Genomic DNA, 26,210 nt, shown 5'->3' on the forward strand with positions numbered 1-26,210 from the left:
TCACATGCAGCGATATCGCTAGCAATATCGCTGCAACATCACAAAATCGGTGACTTTACAGCGATATTTAGCGATATCGCAGTGTGTAACGGGGGCTTAAGGTCTCGGATGTGGAGAATAAAAAACAAACAATCTTCTCCCTGACTCTGTCCGTGAAAATTGGACTTTTTTAAAATGGACTTCAAGACTTGAAAGGCAACTTGTGGCATGCTACAATATTTTCTTAGAACCACCTCAGTTGAAGGAAAAATTGGGACATTTCCACAGCCCTGTAGAATAACATGGGGTCAAAAGCTGTATGTCAAAATGGTACATTGCTCTCATCGGAGTTAAACGGTCATCTACATGAGACCAAACGGTCACCACAAATTACACTGTCAGAGTGCGGTGAGCGGTGACTACTTCCCCTGCATCTTGACTGACAGCCTGTTCCGCATGCACACATTGCAAACACACGCTGCCATTCATGATGTAAGTCAATAATATGCAGGTAATAGTGCTTATATTACATCTAGAAAAGCAACCAAATTTGACTTAAAGGCTTTTACCTGCAGATTACCTTTATATCTGCAGGGAAATAGTATTCTTTCTTGTATCTTACAGGTCCCCTTTTCAGTACACACAACCATCAAAATGGTGCTCCACGGCCTAATAGAGTATGGTTATACAAAGTATGGAAGAGCCAATACTTTACTACCAGCTCATTAGTGTTATTGATTCATTTCTTTTGTTGCATATTATAACCAGCAGAAAGCATCTGGAAATTGTTAGTTTTGATTGACAGGAAATGGGGTTGAGATTGGCTTCATATTAGAATATACAGTATATTGATAAAAAAAACTAATCTAGTTCAATAGTAGCCAACCCAATGTCTTCTAGAGATGAGTGGTGGCCAATAGTTCTACCAAAACAGAACACAAGAAGGTAGGATTTACTCACTAATAAGTAGACATCAGAAAATAAAAAAAAAATAATAAGGAAGGATTCATCTAAAGGTTTGCAAACCCCTTTAAGTATCAGGGCCAGTGTGTTGCTGCAGTCTTAGCTCCCCGTATTGCGTTGCCATTGCAGCTCAGTGTTAATTTCTGCCAGAAAAATTGTTTTTTTTTTGCACAATGTTAATAGAGGCAAACAGTGATGTTGTTTTCTTAGCATAAATATGAGAGCAGTTGTATGCTAATTCATTTTTATGTATGATTGTAGCACGTCAGAGCTTTGTTTTTTGGATATAGTCTTCCAAAATCGCCTACATAGACAAAATTAAAGAGGTTTTGTCAAGGATTTTTTATTTTACAATGAGTCCGTTTAACGCAACACCAGCTCAGAGTGTTCTCCTGCCAGCAATTCAGCCTCTCCATGTTATGTCTTCCGGGCTGCTCTGAATACGGGGCGTGACTGCTCACGTCATGCTGATTGACAGCTGGCTTCCAGCACTTAGGCACTGGGGAGACACCTGTCAATCAGCATGACATCGGCAGTCCGGAAGAGAAGTCGCTGCTCTGTTGACATGACATCAGTGGAAGCTGCTGAATCACCTTCAGGAGGGGTCTGTGACCAATCTGTGTCAGCCGAGGTTGGCGCTCGGCGCAGCAGGCAAGAAAATAGCAACTACCTGCCTCTTATTTGTTAGACACTTCTAAATATATAAAATAGTCCCAGATATTTCCTTATAAATGTTAACATTTTGGCTACTTGCAGTCACCACTAGGGGGAGCTTACTGAGTACTGTTTACACATTGATGCTTATTACTAGTGTTGAGCATTCCGATACCGCAAGTATCGGGTATCGGCCGATACTTGCTGTATCGGAATTCCGATACCGACTTCCGATATTTTTTCAATATCGGAATTCGGCATCGGAATCGGAAGTTCAGTTGATTGACGGCCTGACGTCATCATGATGCGCGGTGTGTGCGCATCATGATGCGCCGTCATTTCGGGCCTTCCGGGGGTCTCTGCCGGCCTGCCGGGGGGCTGTGCCGGCCTGCCGGGGGGCTGTGTGGACTGCCCGGGGTCTGTACCGGCCTGCCGGGGGGCTGTGCCGGCCTGCCGGTGGTCTGTGCACCCTGTGGGGGTCTGTACCGGCCTGCCGGGGGGCTGTGCCGGCCTGCCGGTGGTCTGTGCACCCTGTGGGGGTCTGTACCGGCCTGCCGGGGGGCTGTGCCGGCCTGCCGGGGGGCTGTGCTGATGTCCGGGGGTCTGTGCAAGCATCGTCCGATGGGACTACAAGTCCCATCGGGCGATGCCTGCTACCATGACAGTGATTGACACATTAGCCAATGATGGGACAGTAGTAGTCCCATCATCCGGCTAATGTGTTAAATGTTAAAAAAAAAAAAAAAAAAATACTACATACATACTACATGCATGCTACATACATACTACATGCTACATACATACTACATACAGTATATACTACATACATACTACATACATGCTACATACATACTACATGCATGCTACATACATACTACATGCTACATACATACTACATGCATGCTACATACATACTGCATATATACTACATACATACTACATACATGCTACATACATACTGCATGCTACATACATACTACATACATCCTACATACATACTACATGCATGCTACATACATACTACATATATACTACATGCATGCTACATACATACTACATGCTACATACATACTACATATATACTACATACATACTACATGCATGCTACATACATACTACATATATACTACATGCATGCTACATACATACTACATGCTACATACATACTACATATATACTACATACATACTACATGCATGCTACATACATACTACATGCATGCTACATACATACTACATGCATGCTACATGCATGCTACATACATACTACATGCTACATACATACTACATACATGCTACATACATACTGCATGCTACATACATACTACATACATACTACATACATACTACATGCATGCTACATACATACTACATGCATGCTACATACATACTACATGCATGCTACATGCATGCTACATACATACTACATGCTACATACATACCACATACATACTACATACATACTACATACTACATATATACTACATGCATGCTACATACATACTACATGCTACATACATACCACATACATACTACATACATACTACATACATACTACATGCTACATACATACTACATATATACTACATGCATGCTACATACATACTACATGCTACATACATACCACATACATACTACATACATACTACATACATACTACATGCTACATACATACTACATATATACTACATGCATGCTACATACATACTACATGCTACATGCATGCTACATACATACTACATACATACTACATGCTACATACATACCACATATATACTACATACATACAATACATTCATACAATACATACATAGACATACAGTACATATAACATAGAGTAACATACTTACCAATACTTGTCACATTGTTCCCCCGAAGCCATTGTCGTCTACGGAATAAATATTAACATAACAAACCACAAAAATACTCACCCACGATCCGAAGCAGTCCACGAGTGTGTCCCACGACGATCTTGGGTAGAGAACTGCAGCATCAGCTGTTGCTGCCGTTCTCTACGGGCTGCAGGAATCCAATGACGGAAGGTAGGTATCCTTCCGCACTGTATTCCTCCGCCACTTAAAAAAAAAAAAAGTCCCTAGTCTCACTTTATGCCATTGCTGCGTGGGAATTTCCCACACAGCAATGGCATAAAGTGAGACTAGGGACTTTTTTTTTTTAAGTGGCGGAGGAATACAGTGCGGAAGGATACCTACCTTCCGTCATTGGATTCCTGCAGCCCGTAGAGAACGGCAGCATCATCTGATGCTGCAGTTCTCTACCCAAGATCGTCGTGGGACACACTCGTGGACTGCTTCGGATCGTGGGTGAGTATTTTTGTGGTTTGTTATGTTAATATTTATTCCGGAAAAGACAATGGCTTCGGGGAACAATGTGACAAGTATTGGTAAGTATGTTACTCTATGTTATATGTACTGTATGTCTATGTATGTATTGTATGAATGTATTGTATGTATGTAGTATATATGTGGTATGTATGTAGCATGTAGTATGTATGTAGTATGTATGTAGCATGCATGTAGCATGTAGTATGTATGTAGCATGCATGTAGTATATATGTAGCATGTAGCATGCAGTATGTATGTAGCATGCATGTAGTATATATGTAGTATGTATGTGGTATGTATGTAGCATGTAGTATGTATGTAGCATGCATGTAGTATGTATGTAGCATGCATGTAGTATATATGTAGTATGTATGTAGCATGTAGTATGTAGCATGCATGTAGTATATATGTAGTATGTATGTAGCATGTAGTATGTATGTAGCATGCATGTAGTATATATGTAGTATGTATGTAGCATGTATTATGTATGTAGCATGCATGTAGTATGTATGTAGCATGCATGTAGTATGTATATGGTATGTATGTAGCATGTAGTATGTATGTAGCATGCATGTAGTATATATGTGTTATGTATGTGGTATGTATGTAGCATGCATGTAGCATGCATGTAGTATGTATGTAGTATGTATGTAGTATGTATGTAGCATGTAGTATGTATGTAGTATGTATGTAGCATGCATGTAGCATGCAGTATGTATGTAGCATGCATGTAGTATATATGTAGTATGTATGTAGCATGTAGTATGTAGCATGCATGTAGTATATATGTAGTATGTAGCATGTAGTATGTATGTAGCATGCATGTAGTATATATGTGTTATGTATGTAGCATGTAGCATGCATGTAGCATGCATGTAGTATGTATGTAGTATATATGTGGTATGTATGTAGCATGCAGTATGTATGTAGCATGCATGTAGTATATATGTAGTATGTATGTTGCATGTAGTATTTATGTAGTATGAATGTAGCATGTATGTAGTATGTAGTATGAATGTAGCATGTATGTAGTATGCATGTTGTATGTATGTAGCATGTATTTTTTTTTTTTTTTTTTTTTTTACATTTAACACATTAGCCGGATGATGGGACTACTACAGTCCCATCATTGGCTAATGTGTCAATCACTGTCATGGTAGCAGGCATCGCCCGATGGGACTTGTAGTCCCATCGGACGATGCCTGCACAGACCCCCGGAGCCTGCACAGACCACCGGCAGGCCGGCACAGCCCCCCGGCAGGCCGGCACAGCCCCCCGGAGCCTGCACAGACCACCGGCAGGCCGGCACAGACCACCGGAGCCTGCACAGACCCCCTGGCAGACCGGCACAGCCCCCCGAAAGGCCCGTACAGACCCCAGAGAGGCTGTACAAGGGCAGGAAAGGGTTTTTCTTATTCCGATACCGGAAGTCCCATAGACTTGAATGGGACTTCCGGTATCGGAATCGGCGATACCGATACTTTTTTTAAAGATCGGCCGATACCATCCGATACGATACTTTGAAGTATCGGACGGTATCGCTCAACTCTACTTATTACTAAACAATACGCAAGAAGCTCATATGCTCCTCCTAGTGGACCCAAAGTCAGTATTTGGCTAAAAGGCAGATATTTACTTGGAATGAATGTGACTAGAGATGTGTGTGGCTAGTAAATATTTAATGCAATTTCCCTATTGGTTTAGAGGTACGTGTGCACCAGTTACATTTTAATGGATTTCTAATCACTGCACATCACGAGTTACTGCTCAATACATTTCATGCTTGAGTCCGGAGCTAATCCCTTGATTTGACCATATTATTAAGCTATTCTAGACTGCAGGTCTTCTACATGAGAATAAAGTGGCTGCTCAGATCAGTTCACATTTGGGAGTTATATTAAGTCTGCCACCATATCCTTATCTGCTATTATCAACTCGCCTCTCCGTCTATGACTGCTCAAGGAAGAAACTTGTCCAAGCATGCATCTTTACTAATGTCTCATTGAAAGGCAGGTTTGCTTATTGCATTGATATTAAAGCTATAAATTACATTTCCTCCCCTTCCGTATGTCACCCACCATCTACAGCTCTATTTCCAGAGTATAACAGTAATACATTACGCAGGCCAATAAATATGGCTGCAAAGCTTGGAATTGATTTTAAAGCACAAAGTAGATGTTTATGGCTCTCTGGATTTTTAATGTTAAAAGCTGTATACAGTTCAGTGAAATCCATATCGCTCTGTGGATGTTATCTTGGTAAATGAGCCACTAGCAAGCCAGTGTCAGACTAAAGTACTTCAAGCTATACTCGCCAACGCTCCCAAATGTCGGAGATGCTTCCAGAAAACAGGTAAGCTTGCGGACTCCAGGAAGAGTTGGCAAATCTCCTAAATGCAGAGTGTCTGGAAGGTTTATTCCACTCATGCAACTAGATTATTACAGGGGCTGGAAGGTCTCTCTACCTCAACGACAGGTTGGAAAAGTTGGGCATGTTTAGCTTAGAAAAAAAAGGCTCAGAGGAGATCTAATTTATATGTATGATTAATTACATGTGTGATAAATACAATGGACCAAAACATGAGTTATTCCTGCCAAAGACTTTACAAAGGACCAGGGGACATTTGTTACTTGCAGAGGAAAGGGGTTTCCGGCAACTAAGTAGGAAAGGGGTCTGAAGGGCTCATGCAGACATCTGTGCATTTCAGTTTGAACACGGAACGCTAATGCCATGGCCATGGCTCTCCCAACCCGAGGTTGACAGCCTCATAAGAATTTAGAGTAACACAACCAGTCCATTCATTGCAGTCTAAGACTAGACTGAGGGATGAGCCCTTACGATTACAGCAGTCAGACTTTCAAATGCCCAATGGTCAGAGATAGTTATGGCAAACACTATAACAGCTTTTAAAAAAGGGCTGGATGATTTCTTCACAAAAAATGGCATTGCGGGTCATAAATATTCTAGCGATAGAGTATGTATAACTGGTGGAGAAAGGTTGAACTTGACGGACCAGTGTTGTGTCTTTATTTCAACCTATCTAATTATTCAACTATGGAAGAGGTGATAAGGGGCTGCTAAATAGGTGAGGAGGGTGGGTTGAAGAGACAAGACCCAAAAGAGGAGTCTTTCTACTGTGTTAGCATCCTCACATAAGGACATGCTCAAAAGTTTGCAGATTAAGTTCCTCCATACACCTAGAATCACCTAGGTCCAATCATCCAGCTGTATATTTGTCCTTTATAGCATACTTGTCATCCAGGAGGCTCTTGGAAGAAAGGAAATACCTGCTGGGCTCAGAAAAGAAATGGAAAAATCTACCAGGGGCCTCTAAACTGTCCCCAAAACTAATAGAAAGCATCATTTCCAGAAGTTTTCATTTACGTTTCCATGATACTGGGATGCTCTGTCGTGAGATAGAGACTCAGCATCTAAAAACACTCTCAGGGCATGGAGAGTCTAGACAATGTCAATAACTTCATAGCCCCCATTTACAACATTTTTGGGTTTTCATCAGTCACTCCCTGATTTGCTGCCTGTGTGGTCTATGTTCCATAATATTGGAAAGAATATATGGTTAAGTAAAAAAAAAATGCAATGTTCCTCTATGTTGAATAAATTACACAGAATAAGATCTTATAGGATGTTAAATTATCTAAAGTTTTTGAAAGTTGCAAACTCATAAGAAGATTTGTGTAGCGTGTAATACATGCAAAGAGACATCACCAGATGCTATGCCAGCATGCAGGGTCCCTGTACATTGTGATAGACAGTTGGCGCCATTCAAGTGTTACTGCAATAAGCAAAGACCTTTTCATTTAATTTCAAGATACCCTCTACTGCTCAGCAGGGCAGTCTGTACCCGTCATATGTGTTACCATCTAGTCGACTTTGTGCTCCCCATCACTTTCACTAGTAATAATGTGCCATTTGTACTATACTGGTTAATCACTTTGATTTGTTTATGGAGAGTAAAGTGAAGTCGTTTCAGTTTTGACACGTCTACATTTCTGTGTATTTGATCCAAATAGACAAGAAATATTACAGATTAAAAAAAACAAACAATAAATCAGTGAGGGTCTTTTCCATGATAAATTGTACATTCAGTCATTTTTCAAAAAAATATAAGGGCAACTGTGTTATTTATTTTGGCTTTGCAAAATTTGCCAAATCTGTGACAACATGAAGTTGAATTTTTGAATTGAGATTTTGTCATATTGTACTTTTACTTTACCAATGATTTTCATATCTGTATGCACCAGACAAGTAATTCTTCTATTTGCATAAACGATCTTCAGCCGCATTTCCACCTATATCTTCACTCTGCCTTGTATTTCTCATCCTTACCGTTGATAAAAACAAGACTGTAAATTCTCAGTGACCTGTGTCATTCGGTCTCAATGTCATACCAACAGAGATTTATACTGTTATTGTGAGCGGCTCATATATTGTCCAGATAGCTGCACCTTAATCTGGATGCAAAGTGAGTCATGAAGCATTTTCGTGTATTGACCTGACGGTAGTCTCAAACACCAGACACGTTGCCATGTTCTATTAATCTTTTTCACTTAGCTCTAGCCCCTGTAGTCTGCCAGGACATTATATTGTTATATATAGAGTTTCAGAAAAAAGTTTGCACACACCTGTTCATCCAATGGTTTTCTTTGTTGTTAATGTTATGTGCACATTGTAGATTTAGACTGAAGGCAACAAAACCACGAAAGAACACATATGGAAATAAAACACATGTGAAATAAACCAGAATATGTGTAAAACCTTAGATTCATTAAAGTAACCTCTTTAAGGGTTCATTCTGACATCACAGATTGTCATGAGTGTTTGTATGCCAAAACCAGTAGTGTCTCCAAAACAGAGAACAGTTGTCAATCTTTAAATTATAGTTTTTCTCTGTATATTCTACTCATGGTTTTGGCATTCAAGCAATGATGAAAAATACTGTTGTCTGAGTGAGCCCTAATTCTTATGACAGCTTTACAGTCCCTTGGCATTCTCTCAAGTAGCTTATTCAGGTAGTCACAGCCATGAAGGAGTTACCAGAAGTGCTGAGCACTTGTTGGCTGCTTTGCCTTCACTCTGAAGTCCAACTTATCCTAAACTATTGTGGCATCCAGGTACATGTTCTACTGCTGCTGAATGAGGCAGTTGTCGTGTGGCAGTAGATTTGTTCCAGTGTGTCAGAATAAGTTTGGGACCTGTGAGTTAGAAAATGTAATACATTGCATTGTATACTGACGACTCGTAAATGTGCTTTGCTGCCATCTACTGGCCAATGTGTGTATGTGAAATCTAAGTGATTATTCTCCTCACAACAAGCTACCATAGAAACGGCTGGAGGAGCCTCCCAGCTCAGGGCTCACACACAGTTCCTAAGGTAACTTCCAGTTCTGGGCGGTTCAAGCTGCCTGAGGGGCAAACACTACTGATCCCATCATAGTTTTCCATGTGAGTCCAGCTGAGGGGACATCTTTCTTCATATAATCTCCTCTACAAAGAAGTGAAGTCTCATCCTGTCAGGAGAGATAACACTGCACATGTGCTCTCCTGTATGCTGATTATCCTGCTGTGCTTCTAGCCAGGACCAGATCCAAGTGGCTGCCACGCCATTGACTTTGCCTTACCTACCCCCTGTGAAATGGAACGGTAGACTCAAAACTGTGAGTACTTCCACACTTTATGCATGAAATGAAAGAAAAAGCACGGATGGCACTCGGAGCACTGATGACTGGCAGCTTTGGGTGCTAGACCTGGGAATTCACAGTACTGTATGAGTCCAAGTAGAGATAAGGTCGCACTCAACGAGTCATCAGATGACCCGTTGAATCTCTCGGACAGCGCGAAACGGCCGTTATCAGCTCCCTCTGCACTCCTGATATCACTCCCCCGACCTGACATGTGTAACATGTGCCAATAAATCAAGCTACATTTTCAACAGCTCGTTGAGTGCGACTTTATCTATACTTGGACTTTCACATTTTAGTGTGTTTCCACATAGAGCCAACTTTGAAGGTCACTCCATCAGTGTAATATTTCTTGGACTGCGCACAACCCTTCCTCTAATAGCAAGTGAAGAGAACTCTGCTCTAGCCTCCCCGAGAGGCCATAACCTCACTTGTCTCATGAGGCGAGAATCATTACCTTCATATGCACAATATACTGTGAACTTTGCTTTTAAGAGAGAGACTGTACCCAGTTACCTCTTTCAGTAAAACTGTTATGTTTACAAGTTCACCTGCGTGTCTGGCTGCTTGAGATTGCTCCCACACCACGGGCACTCCAAAACCTGCCCTCAGACACCACCAATACAGGAGTGCCCTGGGTGGGTCCTATTCCATCCATAAGTGCCACCTACCGCTATTGACAATTTTTGTAGACATGAGGAAAGTGTTGATGGGTTCTGGTGATTGCGAAGGCCATGTCATTTGACACAGAACTCCATCCTTCTTGTTTTTGCTCAGATAGCCCTTACATAGTATGGAGATATCTTTTGGGTCATTGTCTTGATCCGAAACAAATAATGGTCCCACTAAGTGCAAACTAGATGAGATGCCATGTCATTACAGAATGCTGTTGCAGTTATGCTGGCTATGTGTGCCTTGAATTTGGAATAAATCACCAACAGTGTCACGCCTTCCCCTCCATGCTGCCCCTCCATTCACCTTTTCTGCATCTCACAGACATGTCGGTTGGTGCCAAAAATCTCCCATTTTGTCATATCAGACCACAGTACATTTTTCCACTGAACTAATGTCCAGTCCTTGTGTTTCTTTGCACAATCAAGTCTTTTCTTGTTTTTGGTCCTCTGTAGTTCTTTGCAGTGATTCAACCACAAAGGCCTGCTTCTCAGGGAACTTTGTTGTCATTACTCTACCCTGTATACCTAAGTATTCCGGAGTGAGATGTGATACCATCTATCCAAAAGCTTCAGCTTGGTCGAAATTGAGTCATGCAACATAGTGAAACTGGGTCATGATAAAAGACAATAATCCCAAGAATACCATCTAGTCCATATCAAAATGGCTGAAAAAGAAGAGAATAATTGTGTTGTAATGGCCCAGTCATGGTCCAGACCTCAACTTGAATTAAATAAAATGCTAATGTGAGACTTAAGAAATGTTGTACATAACTGAATGCCCACAAACCTCAATGATCTTAAGCAACGTTGTAAAGTTGAGTAGGTTAAAATTCCTCCAGAATATTATCAAAGACATGGATTCATACAGAAAACATTAATTCACTGTCATGGGAAGCCTAGGTAACTTTAGGCTGAAACCCCGGGGCCCCTGCGGTGTCCCTCAGACTAGGGGAAACCCTGTCTGTCCCTCAACCCAGGGTTTACACTGAAGGTGTGCCTGCCTGAGCCTCCACCCTGTCCTTGTCTCCTGTCCAGCCCTAAGCTGAACCCACCACCCTCCACCCAGTGAGGAGACCAAACACCAGACCCCACAAATAAGTATGGACAGGGATAAATGAAACGCACCACACCACGTACTCACAGGAGAATACAATAATGTGCAAGGGCAACCAAAAAATACAACACAGGGAGGCAAAATGGCAACAACGGAATATACTACACCAGAAACCGTATGCTCCTTAGACCACCACTCCAGACCAGTATCGCTAGCACAAGGCAAGAGCTATAGTCGGCGACGCCCATAGTCATGCAGGACAAATTAAAGACAGAGGGCATGGCTAAGCCCTCAGCCAGAATGACAACCTGGTTAACCCAATCCAAGCCGGATCAGAAGACCAACCAGCGCCGCTAAGAACCAAGTGGTAGGATGGGGTATTACTGCCATCTGCCGGACACCCTGGTGCGAACAGTGTCCTACATGACATTCACATAATTGCTATTATCTTTTTTTCTGCCAAGGATGTATCTCATATCTCATACATCCTTGCAGGGTGTCAACCTGTAGACCAGGATGTATAAAATATGTCCTGAGTACTTAAAGCCATATCTCAGCCTGGATTGCCAGAGAGGCAAGTAGTGGACATTTCCTTTAAAGTGAACCCGTCAGCAGAATTTAGCCATATAAATTAAAGGCAAGCCTATAATGGCACTACAGTACTGATTAATATGATACCTGATGTGAAGGGATCCGCTTGGTGATTGATTAATACTCACCTTATGAAGTATTCAAAAAATAACATCTTCTGTGCTTTGGGGCGGGATGCGGGGGCAGGGTCCTCTTCTCATTCTCTGTCCCTCCACCAGCCTATTTTTTTTCTACTGCAGGTCACTGATGATTCAGTGACCCACCTCCTTTAAAGAATTCAGCCGGCGCTGCCTCCATCAGTGTGTGAGTGGCGCGTGCGTATTGGGAGCTGGCATCCTGTGTGCAGGACTTTAAGAAAATGGTGCCGGAGGCGGAGCATGACCAGATCGAAATTTCGGCTCAATTCTTCACAAGAAACAGTGGAGCCTGGTGGGGGCGGAGAACGAGACTAGGATCCTGCCCCTACATCCCACCCCGAAGCCCACAGAAGATGTAATTTTTTGAAAACTTCATAAGGTGAGTATTAAACAATCACTGAGTGGATCACTTCACATCAGGTATCATATCAAACAGCATCGTAGCACCATTAAAGCCATGCCTTTAGGTTGTAGGGCTAAATCTTGCTGACAAGGTCGCTTTCATAGTAAGTGCTTATTCGCAGGCGTTCAGCACAACATCCTTTGACTGTCTGCACTGTCTGATTCCTCTTCTAATGCCTTTTTTGCTTTCTCAGGAGGAATGATAATATGCTGTCCTATAACCCTGCTATTTTTACTAAAGCCTAGTAAATACATTAGTTTTGGGTCACAGTGCAAAACCCCCTGAGTCAACTCTTGACACACTGCACAGCCGTGCTCTCAAAGAGGTGTTTTTTGACATTCAAGCTATAATGTATAATATTATTCCCACCCATTCCCCACTGACAACACCAATCGAGTGAACTAGTACACAGCCCATGGGCTATAAAGTAGCCACCAGTGAGCTTCATTCTATATAAAAAAGACAAGGATAATAATTAGCTTTATCCCACTGTAAAAATCAAACAAGTCCTTCTGTAATATAGGACATGACATGTAAAATACCATGAAAGTAATATATAAATCCAGGCCTTAATTCTCTTCATATTAAATCAGTTGGAATCTGGCATCCTGGGCGCACCGAGATTACAAATCTACCGCCAAGTGCATAGATCACGAGAATACTTATGGAAGATGTGGAGCAGAACAACAGAGGAACAATTACAATTCATTTGGATGACATTTGTTCCATTACAATACACTGGGATATAAAACAGCTCTGTCCCCATATGATAAGTTGTGATCGTCTCTATTTAGATTTGGATCGGATCCCACACAGCGAGCGAGCAACAACGAGGCGCAGATAGATCAATGTCTTCAAGAAGAAGCAGAGAATAATCTCACAGCCTAGATGTAAAAAATGTGAGTGAGCACAGTATATATTGCTGTGTATGTACAGTGGGGAAAAAAAGTATTTAGTCAGTCAGCAATAGTGCAAGTTCCACCACTTAAAAAGATGAGAGGCGTCTGTAATTTACATCATAGGTAGACCTCAACTATGGGAGACAAACTGAGAAAAAAAAATCCAGAAAATCACATTGTCTGTTTTTTTTTTCATTTTATTTGCATATTATGGTGGAAAATAAGTATTTGGTCAGAAACAAGCAATCAAGATTTCTGGCTCTCACAGACCTGTAACTTCTTCTTTAAGAGTCTCCTCTTTCCTCCACTCATTACCTGTAGTAATGGCACCTGTTTAAACTTGTTATCAGTATAAAAAGACACCTGTGCACACCCTCAAACAGTCTGACTCCAAACTCCACTATGGTGAAGACCAAAGAGCTGTCAAAGGACACCAGAAACAAAATTGTAGCCCTGCACCAGGCTGGGAAACTGAATCTGCAATAGCCAACCAGCTTGGAGTGAAGAAATCAACTGTGGGAGCAATAATTAGAAAATGGAAGACATACAAGACCACTGATAATCTCCCTCGATCTGGTGCTCCACGCAAAATCCCACCCCGTGGGGTCAGAATGATCACAAGAACGGTGAGCAAAAATCCCAGAACCACGCAGGGGGACCTAGTGAATGAACTGCAGAGAGCTGGGACCAATGTAACAAGGCCTACCATAAGTAACACACTACGCCACCATGGACTCAGATCCTGCAGTGCCAGACGTGTCCCACTGCTTAAGCCTGTACATGTCCGGGCCCGTCTGAAGTTTGCAGAGAGCATTTGGATGATCCAGAGGAGTTTTGGGAGAATGTCCTATGGTCTGATGAAACCAAACTGGAACTGTTTGGTAGAAACACAACTTGTCGTGTTTGGAGGAAAAAGAATACTGAGTTGCATCCATCAAACACCATACCTACTGTAAAGCATGGTGGTGGAAACATCATGCTTTGGGGCTGTTTCTCTGCAAAGGGGCCAGGACGACTGATCCGGGTACATGAAAGAATGAATGGGGCCTTGTATCGTGAGATTTTGAGTGCAAACCTCCTTCCATCAGCAAGGGCATTGAAGATGAAACGTGGCTGGGTCTTTCAACATGACAATGATCCAAAGCACACCGCCAGGGCAACGAAGGAGTGGCTTCGTAAGAAGAATTTCAAGGTCCTGGAGTGGCCTAGCCAGTCTCCAGATCTCAACCCTATAGAAAACCTTTGGAGGGAGTTGAAAGTCCGTGTTGCCAAGCGAAAAGCCAAAAACATCACTGCTCTAGAGGAGATCTGCATGGAGGAATGGGCCAATATACCAACAACAGTGTGTGGCAACCTTGTGAAGACTTACAGAAAACGTTTGACCTCTGTCATTGCCAACAAAGGATATATCACAAAGTATTGAGATGAAATTTTGTTTCTGACCAAATACTTATTTTCCACCATAATATGCAAATAAAATGAAAAAAAACCAGACAATGTGATTTTCTGGATTTTTTTTTCTCAGTTTGTCTCCCATAGTTGAGGTCTACCTATGATGTAAATTACAGACGCCTCTCATCTTTTTAAGTGGTGGAACTTGCACTATTGCTGACTGACTAAATACTTTTTTTCCCCACTGTATATACATATATACAGGTGCTTCTCATGAAATTAGAATAACATCAAAAAGTAAATTTTTTTCAGTTCTTCAATGAAAAAGTGAAACTCATATATTATATGGAGTCATTACAGAGTGATCTATTTCAAGTGTTTATTTCTGTTTTTATTGATGATTATGGCTTACAGTCAATGAAAACCCAAAAGTCATTATCTCAGTAAATTAGAATACTTTATAATTCCTTCAAGCAGCATATTAATAAATAGACAACTGAATATTAAAATTCTATTTGTAAGAGGCGCATGTCTGCAGTCTGACATTGTTTGGACACTGTCCATATATTGTGGACCATCCAAATACAGTATTTAGGAAAACTAACTGGTCAGGAAAACTAACGGCTATTCATTTAGGCTATGTTCACACGTTGCGTTTTTTTCAGCGTTTTTATTGCATTTTTTTCATGCAAATTAAATGCTGCTTTTTACAGTACCAGAAAAGCTCTGAGATTTTAGAAATCTCATGCACACACTAGCTTTTTATTCCTGACTGAACTGGAAAACTGCTGATCTTTTTTTTTTTGCATCTGCTGCATTAATACTTTCACCCTTTTTGCAGCGTTTTTTCACCATAGGAAGCAATAAGAATGTGCAAAAGCCTTGCAAAAAAAAAAACATAAACAGAACCATGCATTTTTGCTACGCTTTTGGTTAATAAAACTAAGTTTATTATACATGTACTGTAGATGCTGCAAAAAATGCATAAAAAATACAGGAAAACCTGTTTTTTGAAAGTGACTTCTTTATTGCAATAAGAGCAGTTTTTTTTGTCTATAGAAAAAGCAGCAAAAAAAAGCAATGTGTGAACAGAGCCTTAGACAGATTGGTTTCTAGGAATGCACGTTACTACAAGTGCAGCATCATATGAAGTTGCATGGCCGTCTACCTAGTAATCAGATTCTTTGAGTGGCAATGGCAGCTAAATAATCCTATTAGTCAAACCTAGACATAGCAGTACATGAATGATAGCTACCTGAAAGGTGTTGCCTCAAAACCAGAGCCCAGGCTTCCCCTCACCCTGACGCGCGTTTCGCCACCAGCTTCTTACTCTGCCACGCGCTGTACATGTCAGGATTTTACTTCATTTCTAGTACATTTTGGGGTAATACTTTAAGTTTGCTGGACAGTTATTGGAACCAGAAAGAAGATGATGAGCATAGTCCAGGTACTGTAGAAGCATTTTTACACTGCAGTGCATATATTTTCTTCAGCAAACTGGGTCACATTGGCACAGTAGCTGACATTCAGAAATAATTCATTTAAGATCATGTGGCGCTTCTCTCTGGACCATCTGTGACATATAATGAAACATTAAAAGGAAATGTATTCCTCAGTCTAAAAACCAGAATTGTGTCATGTTCCAGGTGGGCTACGGCTGATTGAGAGATTTGTTGTCGAGCTAGTTACAGAACCGTCATGCAGACAGGAACAGCAATGATGCTGGAGAAGAAAAGAAATAGCTCATTTACACTGTGTATGAGCTGCATATTAAATGGCTATTTAGCTGCTAGACTGGCAGCGCAATTTGGGAAAGCAAATTGGACTATATTGTTTAGGGCATCATTCAATACATTAATATGTTCACAGAAAGTAAGAATAAGTGCTAGAGAAATACAGGTTACCAGGGGTAGACAGTGGTCCAAGCGGCTGGTGGACCCACTTCTCCCTGCAAAGCAGCTTCTGTTACGGACACATAAATGGGTGCACTATGATGAGCGTTTGGACTCCAGTGGGCCCATATACTGTTCTTGCACAAGGACCCTCTTCTGTCTGCATCCAAATCAGCAGTTTATGGTAATATATGAACCAGACTAGAAATGCAAAACCTGAGACTGAACTGGATCCTTTGGAGAGTTTGGGGAGTGAGTGGGATTTTAGCTTGCTTGTTCCACAAAAGTGGGCACATTTATGACCTTTGATACAAGTATTAGTAAGGGGAGAAGGCAATAATTGATCCTTTGTGTCTAAGATGGGACTGTCATTACCCAGCAACATTAGAGAATTAGAGTGTGCAAAGAATAACCTTCAACAGCGCTATGTGCCATATATTTTTAATGCCATGAGCATGCAAACCCCCCCGAAGCTTCAGATATAGGCTATTGTGACTGGCATATTGTCTGGGATAGATCAGTGCACTAATATTCTAGCTGCTGTTGTGGTTAGTATAGTAGGGTTTTACTGACCAAATACTGAATGTGTGAACATGACCGCCGGCGCTTGCCTACTGAAGGAAATATTTTTTTTCTTTCAAGACATATAAAATCCAGTGTGTAAAAAAGGGGGCATGTTACCTGTCAGAAGTCATACAGATGCATATGTGACCTGTCAGCGGTCTTCATTATGAATACCTAGGCAGAGCACCACATGAAGACCCCCAGAGAACGGGCATATCATTAACTCAAAACTGAGAATAAACATTAAACAACAACCACAAGATGGATTTTTATCACCCAAGGTATTATTTTATTCAGTATAACGGCGCCAACCTGACACTGTCTCTAGGTTACTGTGCACAATCCTTCTGACAGGTTCCCTTTCATAGAATCATAGAATGGTAGAGTTGGAAGGCACCTCCTGGGCCATCTGGTCCAACCCCCTGCTCAAAGCAGGATTCACTAAATCATCCCAGACAGATGTCTGTCCAGCCTCTATTTGAAGACTTCTATTGAAGGAGAACTCACCACCTGTTCCACTCATTGATCACCCTGTCAAAAAGTTTTTTTCTAATATCTAATCCATGGGTCTCAAACTGCATTCCTCGAGGGTCATAAACCAGGCGTGTTTTTGAGATTTCCTTAGCATTGCACAAGGTGCTGGAATCATTATCTGTGCAGGTGATAAAATTATTACCTGTGCAATACGAGGAAATCCTGAAAACATGACCTGTTTGCGGCCCTTGAGGAATGCAGTTTGAGACCTCTGATCTAATCTGTGTTTCCTCCCATTCTGTGTCATCCCATTGCTTCTAGTCTTTCCTTGTGCAAATGAGAATAAAGATGACCCTTCTACAATGTGACAGCCCTTCAGATATTTGTAGACAGCAACTAAGTCTCCTCTCAATCTTTTCTTTTGCAAGCTAAACATTCCCAAATCCTGCAACCGTTCCTCATAGGACATGGTTTGCAGCCTGGTCACCATTCTGGTCGCTCTTCTCTGAATTTGCTCCAGTTTGTTTATGTCTTTTTTAAAATGTGGTGTCCAAAACTGGACACAGTATTTCAGATGAGGTCTGACCAAAGAGGAGTAGAGGGCAATAATGATTTCACGTGATCTAGACTGTATGCTTCTGTTAATACATCCTAGAATTGTATTTGCCTTTTTTGCTGCTGCATCACACTGTTGACTCATGTTCCGTCTGTGATCTATTAGTATACCCAAGTCTTTTTCACATGTGCTGTTGCTTAACCCTATTCCTTACATTCTGTATACGCTTTTTTTGTTTATATTGCCCAGATGTAGTACTTTGCATTTTTCCCTGTTAAAAACCATTGTTAGTTGCTGCCCACTGCTCCAGTTTATTTATAGCTTTTTGAATACTCTCTCTCTCCCTCCTAGCTTTGTGTCGTCATCAAATTGAATCAGTTTACCCTCAATTCCTTCATCTAAATCTTTGATAAAGATGTTTAACAATACAGGGCCCAGAACAGAGCCCTGTGGTACCCCACTTGAGACATTCTTCCAACTGGATGTGCAGCCATTTACAACCACTCTTTGGGTCCAATCACTAAGCCAGTTATGAATCCACCTAACAGTTGCCTTGTCCATTCCATACTTAGTCATTTTTTTCAATAAGGATTGTGTGAAATACTTTGTCAAATGCTTTGCTGAAGTCAAGATATACTATATCTACAGCATTTCCCTGATCCAGTGATTCTGTCATAAAAGGAAAGTTAGTCTGACATGACCTATTAGTTACAAACCTATGCTGACTCTGTTTAATCACTTCATTCTTATCTAGGTACTTCCATACATGTTGTTTAATAATCTGTTCAAAGATCTTTCCTGGTATAGAAGTCAGACTCACCGTCCTATAGTTCCCTGGGTCCACCTTCTTGCCCTTTTTGAGGATAGGAACAACAACATTTGCTCTTCTCCAGTCTTCTGGGAATTCTGTTGTCCAAGACTTTTCAAAGATTATGGAGAGTGGTTCAAACATTTCTTCTGCTATCTTCTTCAGTACTCTGGGGTGTAATTCATCTGGATCTGGAGACTTGAATTCATTTAGGCTAGCTAAGTGTTTCCTCACTAGCTTTCTGTTTATAGATATACTGGATTCTTCTATTCCCTTAATAGGACAGTGAAGATCAGTTGATGTTACATTTCCTTTCTGAGAGAAAACAGATGCAAAATAGGAATTTAAAAGTTTGGCCTTCTTAACATCATGTCTTACCATTTCATCATTTTCATTCTATAAAAATCCTTTGGCATCTTTGACTTTTCTTTTACTTTTGACATATCCCCAAAATCCTTTTTATTGCTTTTTAAGTCTCTTGCAAGCCTTAATTCATTGTCAGCTTTAGATAATCTGATTCGTGCCCTGCAGGTTCTGCAGACAGCATTATATTCTTCTTTAGATATGCCTCCCTCTTTCCATTTGATAAACTTTTCTTTCTTCCTTTTTAGCATGTGCTTAAGTTCTGTGTTCATCCATCCTGGTTTCCTTAAATGCTTCCTATTGTTCCCTCTTTTTGGAATTGTTAACGATTGTGCTTTGAGAATCACATTTTTCAAGATTTCCCATCCTTTCTGGATATTTTTGTCCTTAAGGATATCCAGCCATTGGATCCCTCCAATTCTTTTTCTGAGTTCCTTAAAATCTGCCTTTCTGAAATCTAACCTTGACGTCTGAGTCTTCACAGGTCTTCCTCCTCTAGTTATCCAAAATTCTAAAATAGCATGGTCACTACCTCCTAGGGTCCCAGCCACTTTTACCTCCTCAACCATTTCCTCCCTGTTTATAAGGATTAGATCCAAGGTAGCAGTTCCCCCTTGTTTTCTCCCTTACCTTTTGGAAGATAAAGTTGTCAGCAAGAGAGGATAAGAATTTCCTTGACCTGTTAGTTTTGCCTGAGAGAGATTCCCAACAAATGTCTGGATAGTTGAAATCTTCCATGACCACTATGTCATATTTTCTGGAGAACTTGGCCATTTGATGCATAAAGAGTTCATCCACATCTTCAGCTTGCACAGGCGGCCTGTAGTAAATGCCTAAAATGGGGTCCTTTCCATTGTTCTGTCCTTGTATTCTTACCCAAACAGTTTCCACAGAACTCCCAGTCTCTGAAGCTTCAATCGCTGTGCAGATATACGCGTTTCTAACATACAATGCGACACCTCCTCCTCGTTTATCAAGTCTGTTTCTTGCAAATAAGTTGTATCCTTCTAGCCTTGTCTTCCATTCATGTGTATCGTCCCACCAAGTTTCCGTGATATTAATGACATCATATTTCTTCTTGTGTGTAAGTAGTTCCAGTTCTCCTTGTTTGTTGCCCATGCTTTGTGCATTAGTATAGAAACATTTAGTTTTTGATTGGTTTCTCTTTCTCCAATATTTTTAATACTTAGATTCTTTTGTCTTTGTTCTTCCTTTCCACTTCTAATAGCAGAGTTCTCAATAGCATTTGTCAGGTGTATGGCTTTTTCTGGTCTTTTGCTTCCCTTCCCATGTTGTTCTAGTTTAAAGCTCTCCTTACAAGTGTAGCAAGGCGACTTCCAAATACATGCTTTCCAGTCTTCGTAAGGTGCACCCCATCTCTAGCAAGTAGTCCATCATATAGGTAATTCACTCCGTGATCCAGAAATCCAAATCCTTGCTAATGGCACCATCGATGTAGCCAGTTGTTCACCTGCAAAATAGCACTCACAGTTTATGGCAGAAGAAATCTTATGAACGGACTTAGAGTGGTGACATGCTATTACAGGACAACACTAGTATCAGTGAGATCTTTAGCAAAAGACATTAAAAGTACATGGCATAGTGAGGGGCTGGATGCCATACACCTGTAGCAATAGGACTGAATAAAAAACTTGAAATCAATCATTATGACGTGTTCTACTCCTTGTGTCCATGAGAGGACAATAACATAAGGTACTACAGTGGGCAGTATCATATAAAAGGATGGTGTTGGTGTAGTTAATGTTCATTCTCTTCTATATGATAGGGTTAATAAGTTCATAGAAAAAAATGTATACGGTATATACGAGATAATCTGTGTCTCCATCTACAGTGAGACAGATGAAGGCTTACATAATTGATATGTATTCAGACTGTACAGGTCGTGGCATGGCTTATGTATAATCAACATCGATACAGATTGATCTTGTCTGCTAAAAGTCCTGTGTGACTGAAGGGGGGCACAGGGCCGGTTTGCTGTGGGCCGCAAGTGAGTTTACTGTGCCCTGAAACCCCTTTTCTAAACAGTCTATTAAGTGAAGGGTGTTGTGCTGTGGAGTTGGCTCTTTCCTCACTGTTCCTTCAGGAGTGCCTTCTACCTCCCCGTCCGTGGGAGCAGGTCCAGCTATAGCTTCAGACAAGACAGGTCCATGTTAACAGGTTCAGCTTCACTGCGCAATTTGGTTACACACAGCTGCAGCATACAGAATAAGACATAGTCCCATTTTAGTGATGTTTTCTTTGTTTCACTGCCTGTCAGTCTTCGTCTTCTTTCTGTCTGACTTATCCCTGGCCCAGCTGCTCTAGTCCGCCCTACTTACTCTCGTCATGAAATAACAGCTTTCCCGAGAATCACCATCCTTCCCTTTCTCTACGACCTGGCCGACATCTTCCTCATAGGGGTGACAGGGGTTTGACGATCAATATTCCTTCCAGACCTCAAGCCCAAGACTGTCCCAGCATCTAGACAAACCTCAGAATGTATCCTATGCTGGGGGAAAACTTGACCTGACAGCAACTGTTCAGCTCTGCTGCATTTCACTCTTCTAGCACCTGTTACCGCTGCCTTGTCCAGCTTTACTTCCACTTTCCTTCCTTTCTCTCTTAGAACTTGCACTTGACTGAGTCCTGGACTCTGACTGACTAACCCGGAAAAACCTTTTCTTATAAAAATGAAACTAATCCCCTCTTTTATATAAACATAACACATTAATACATCACACGTAATAACCCTTCTGTTGCCACAGCGTCTTCATCTCCCTTCACCCCCTACATGAAATGTCAGGCACCAATACATCCCGACTGGAGGAATCCTGATAATTGTATACATATCTAGTGAGCCCTGATGGCGTCCAAAGGCCACAACCATTTTACTGACCATCTGATCCCCCATCACAAATAGCTTATAAGTATATGTCTATGACACTAGTCTTTTTTACACCTTTCTGTGTGACTGAATCATAATTAATTTGTGCTTTTTAAGACATATCTAATAAATATTATAATTTTATGAGGTGATTTTCCTATAAATTTTTGGATTCTTTAAGATACCTTGGTCAAACATTTCTAGTTGTGGGCAATTTGCACATAAGAAACCAGCATTTTATAGGAGTAAGTTGTACTGTAGCGGTGCTGAGAGCTTATTTTTTAAAAAATTCTGGACTTCTTAAATAGTATCTGATGTGTCTCAAACTAAGCTCATTACAAAGTAGTCACAGAACAACAATCACTTTTCAAGACATGGGCATCAGGGAGCAAATGAAATGACATGACGCCTACCAGGTTTGAAATGCCAGGCTGGGTAAAGTAGGAGATGGATATTGATGCAGAACAAAGACATAAATAAGTTTAAGCGTCTGGTAAAGTGGAGACAATGATAAAACAGGTCATGTGTGCCATATTTATGAAGGCACAGCACAATTTACACCTAATTTTGTCCTTCAAAATGGGCTTTCTTTGGGGCGGCAGCGGAATGGCTGGTTATGCACAGCTGTGAGTACATTTGTCAATGTCAGACCTGTCTCCAGACATGGAGTAGAGCTTGTGCCTCAATCAGACCATTCATTAGTATCAGGATACATTTAGGTGGCTGTAATACAGCCCTGATCGAGGACTATAAATTTTGTGCCTAGAATGGGATTGGCTCCTATCAAGACAAAGCGGGGAAACCTTTCCCAAAGGCTTGATTTGCACGGAGCCCTATTATAGCTGTCTGAATACGGCCTTAAAGACATTTATCAGAAGCCGTGTGACATTTTAAAAAAAATATCATCCCCTAAGCTAATGACAGGTTTTGCTACAGCAGTAAAGTCCATGTCTGCAACAGGATGAATGCGTTCAATGTATCTTACTCTACTATTTATGGGGACAGTTTTGACAAAAAATATATACTGCTCCAAAAAAATAAAGGGAACACTAAAATACCAAATCCTAGATATCACTGAATGAAATATTCCAGTTGCAAATCTTTATTCATTACATTGTGGAATCCGTTGAAAACAATAAAACATAAATTCGACCAATGTAAATCAAAATTAATATACCATGGAGGTCTGGATTTGGAATGATACTCAAAATCAAAATGGAAAATCAAATTACAGGCTCATCCATCTTCAGTGGAAATGCCTAAAGACAAGGAAATGATGCTCAGAAGTATGTGTGACGTCCGCATGCCTGTATGACCTTCTTCAAAGCATGGGCATTCTCGTGATGAGGCGGCGAATGTTCTCCTGAGGGATCTCCTCACAATGAAACATGATGTCCCAGATCCAGGCTGAATTGGATGGACTAATGTCTTTTTTCGGCCTTACTAACTTTGTTACTATGTTACTATGTGTTCGATTGGATTTAGGTCTGGAAAACGGCCAGGCCAGTCAATAGCATCAATGCCTTCATCACGCAGGAACTGCTGACACACTTCAGCCATATGAGGCCTTACATTGCTATGCATCAGAAAGAACCCCACAATGGGTCTGATGATCTACATAATGGCAGTCAGGGTACCTCTGTATAGGCTTGTGACAGGTCACAGAAGCCTGCCTGATGAATATGTAAGCAAAGCAACACATAAAGACCCCCCACAGGCCATCCCAAAGCACCAGAATTTAATTAACTGAAAGCTTAAAATAAAGATTAAACAACAACCACAAGATGGATTTCATCAACCAAGGTATCATTTTAATCAGTATAATGACCTGACAGTGTCTGTAGGTTACAGAGCACAATCCTGCTGACAGGTTCACTTTAAGGTTCTTGAGGAATTTGGGGATTTGGAGAAGAATATGGAAAGTTTCTGCTCAGTTTTCACTCACTGGGTATAGCACACTGAGTTTTTTTTACAGAATTTTTGGATCATAAACTGAGAAGTTACAGAGCACAATTCTGCTGACAGGTTCTCTTTAAGGTTCTTGAGGAATTTGGGGATTTGGAGGAGAATATGGAAAGTTTCTGCTCAGTTTTCACTCACTGGGTATAGCACACTGAGTTTTTTTACAGAATTTTTGGAGCAGAAACTGAGAAGAACGTCCAGGTTTTTTTAGTATCAATTTGGACAGTTCTGGCTCAAAAAACTTATCGAAAACCAGTTTCTGTTCTAAAACCTTTAAAAAAAATGCTCATTGTGCATATACCCTGAGCCTATGTTCACAATAAGCCTTTTTGCTAAGTTCAGGATGGGTTTTGTGTGTTTAAGGTAGACTTGGAGAGTTTCTTTTCACTTTCTGGTCCAAAATCTCTATATGTATATACACTTAAACTGATTTATGACTAAAATCAAATTTTGATTAGGAGGCCGGAATATTTCCGACCAACTTGGACTACATACTTTATGTATTTAGCATTTTATTTTTATCATATGTTTTATGTCAATAGAAACAAGTGACAAGAGGAGAAATCGAGGAGCATTTAAACTTTTGAGATGTCAAAACAGGTAAATATTTGAGAATCACCTAGAATAAAACATCATAGAGTTTGTATTTGGCAAAAGATTATATGACCCCAGCCAAGGTTACTCACACCAGGTGGCAATCCATTGGCTGTAAGAAACTAAGGTCTTTCAGCACAAATATAGGATAGGATAGAAAGAGAGAGAGAGTAAAGAATAGAAGAAAGGAGAAAAAAATGTGTTGTTTGATCTTACAAGTAAAATTATGTGAAACCGTTATTGGCTGGGACCAGGCTCAGACTGGCCCACAGGAGAATTAGTGAATTCCCCGGTGGGCCACTATGCAGAAGTAAGCCATTTACCCTCCAACATGAGCTGTAGGTGGCCCAATACATTTGATGAATTATATCTACATGCAGAAGCAGAGTCTCCTCATTCGCCCAAAAACTGCTACAAAGAAGTCAAGTTAATTTTGTAAATGGGGTAATATAAAATTTGTATGTAGCTGAACAGTGGGCCCCCAGAGTTATTGGTGGGCCCTTGCCACCCCAGTCCAACACTGGCTGGGTCTATTTATTTCTATAAAACTGTACCCACTATAGAATTCTATACTGTTGAGAATAATTTCACTTTAATGAGAATTTTTTTTTCTTTTCTTTGGGTAATTAAAGGGAGAAACGTGTCCCCCCCATAAAATATTTCCTTTATATCTTAGTAAATAATGGAAAATGCTTAAGAAAATGTCTTCCAAGGATTCTTCTCGCATTTTTTCCATTGAATAAATGTGGTAATAACTTGGAAAAGTGAACATTAAAATTAAGAAGAAATAAGTGGGAAACTAAATAAAACATGTGTTTAAAAAGTCACAATTAATTGAAAAGATAATTTGGGAAAAAAAAAAAGAAAACATTTCAGATGTAAAGTTGTAATTCCGAAACGTTGGAAATGATAAATGGCTTGGAATCAGATTCTATGTAACCTACTACGACGACTATAGCTGGTGTTATCTATCAAGGCGTTGTGTAAATAGGATGCACTGAGTTTATAAGGGGCCGTTTTTATATACAGCGAGGCCGAGTTTCCCATACTGAGTAATGATTTCCTCCTCACGCTCATTATATCGCATGGTTTATATCGGTTTCTTCTCCAAACACATCTGCAGCAAGGAAGGTCCCTCCCTTCCTGAGTTTAATAAATCCCACCATCCTTTCCCCTTGTTTATCTTCCATCTTACAGCCCTTCTTTAGCCATTTTCCCGTTCTGTGCATTTTTTTTTATTAAATTCTTATGCTACTTTATTGTTTGCATAAGAAATGTCGGACTCGGATTTGCTTGTTATTTCATATTTGCAGTTATTCTAATA

General features: G+C 40.7%; 1 protein-coding gene across 2 annotated transcripts in view; it reads left to right on the top strand.

The window, feature by feature from the left end:
- TACR1 (tachykinin receptor 1) overlaps positions 1-26,210 on the top strand; it is a 365,547-nt gene that overhangs the window by 152,024 nt on the left and 187,313 nt on the right. The gene's annotated exons all lie outside the window — the stretch shown is intronic.

This window comes from Dendrobates tinctorius, unplaced genomic scaffold (genome assembly GCF_039654945.1).
Source record: "Dendrobates tinctorius isolate UK_male_01 unplaced genomic scaffold, ASM3965494v1 ptg000022l, whole genome shotgun sequence".
Taxonomy (NCBI): Eukaryota; Metazoa; Chordata; class Amphibia; order Anura; family Dendrobatidae; genus Dendrobates; species Dendrobates tinctorius.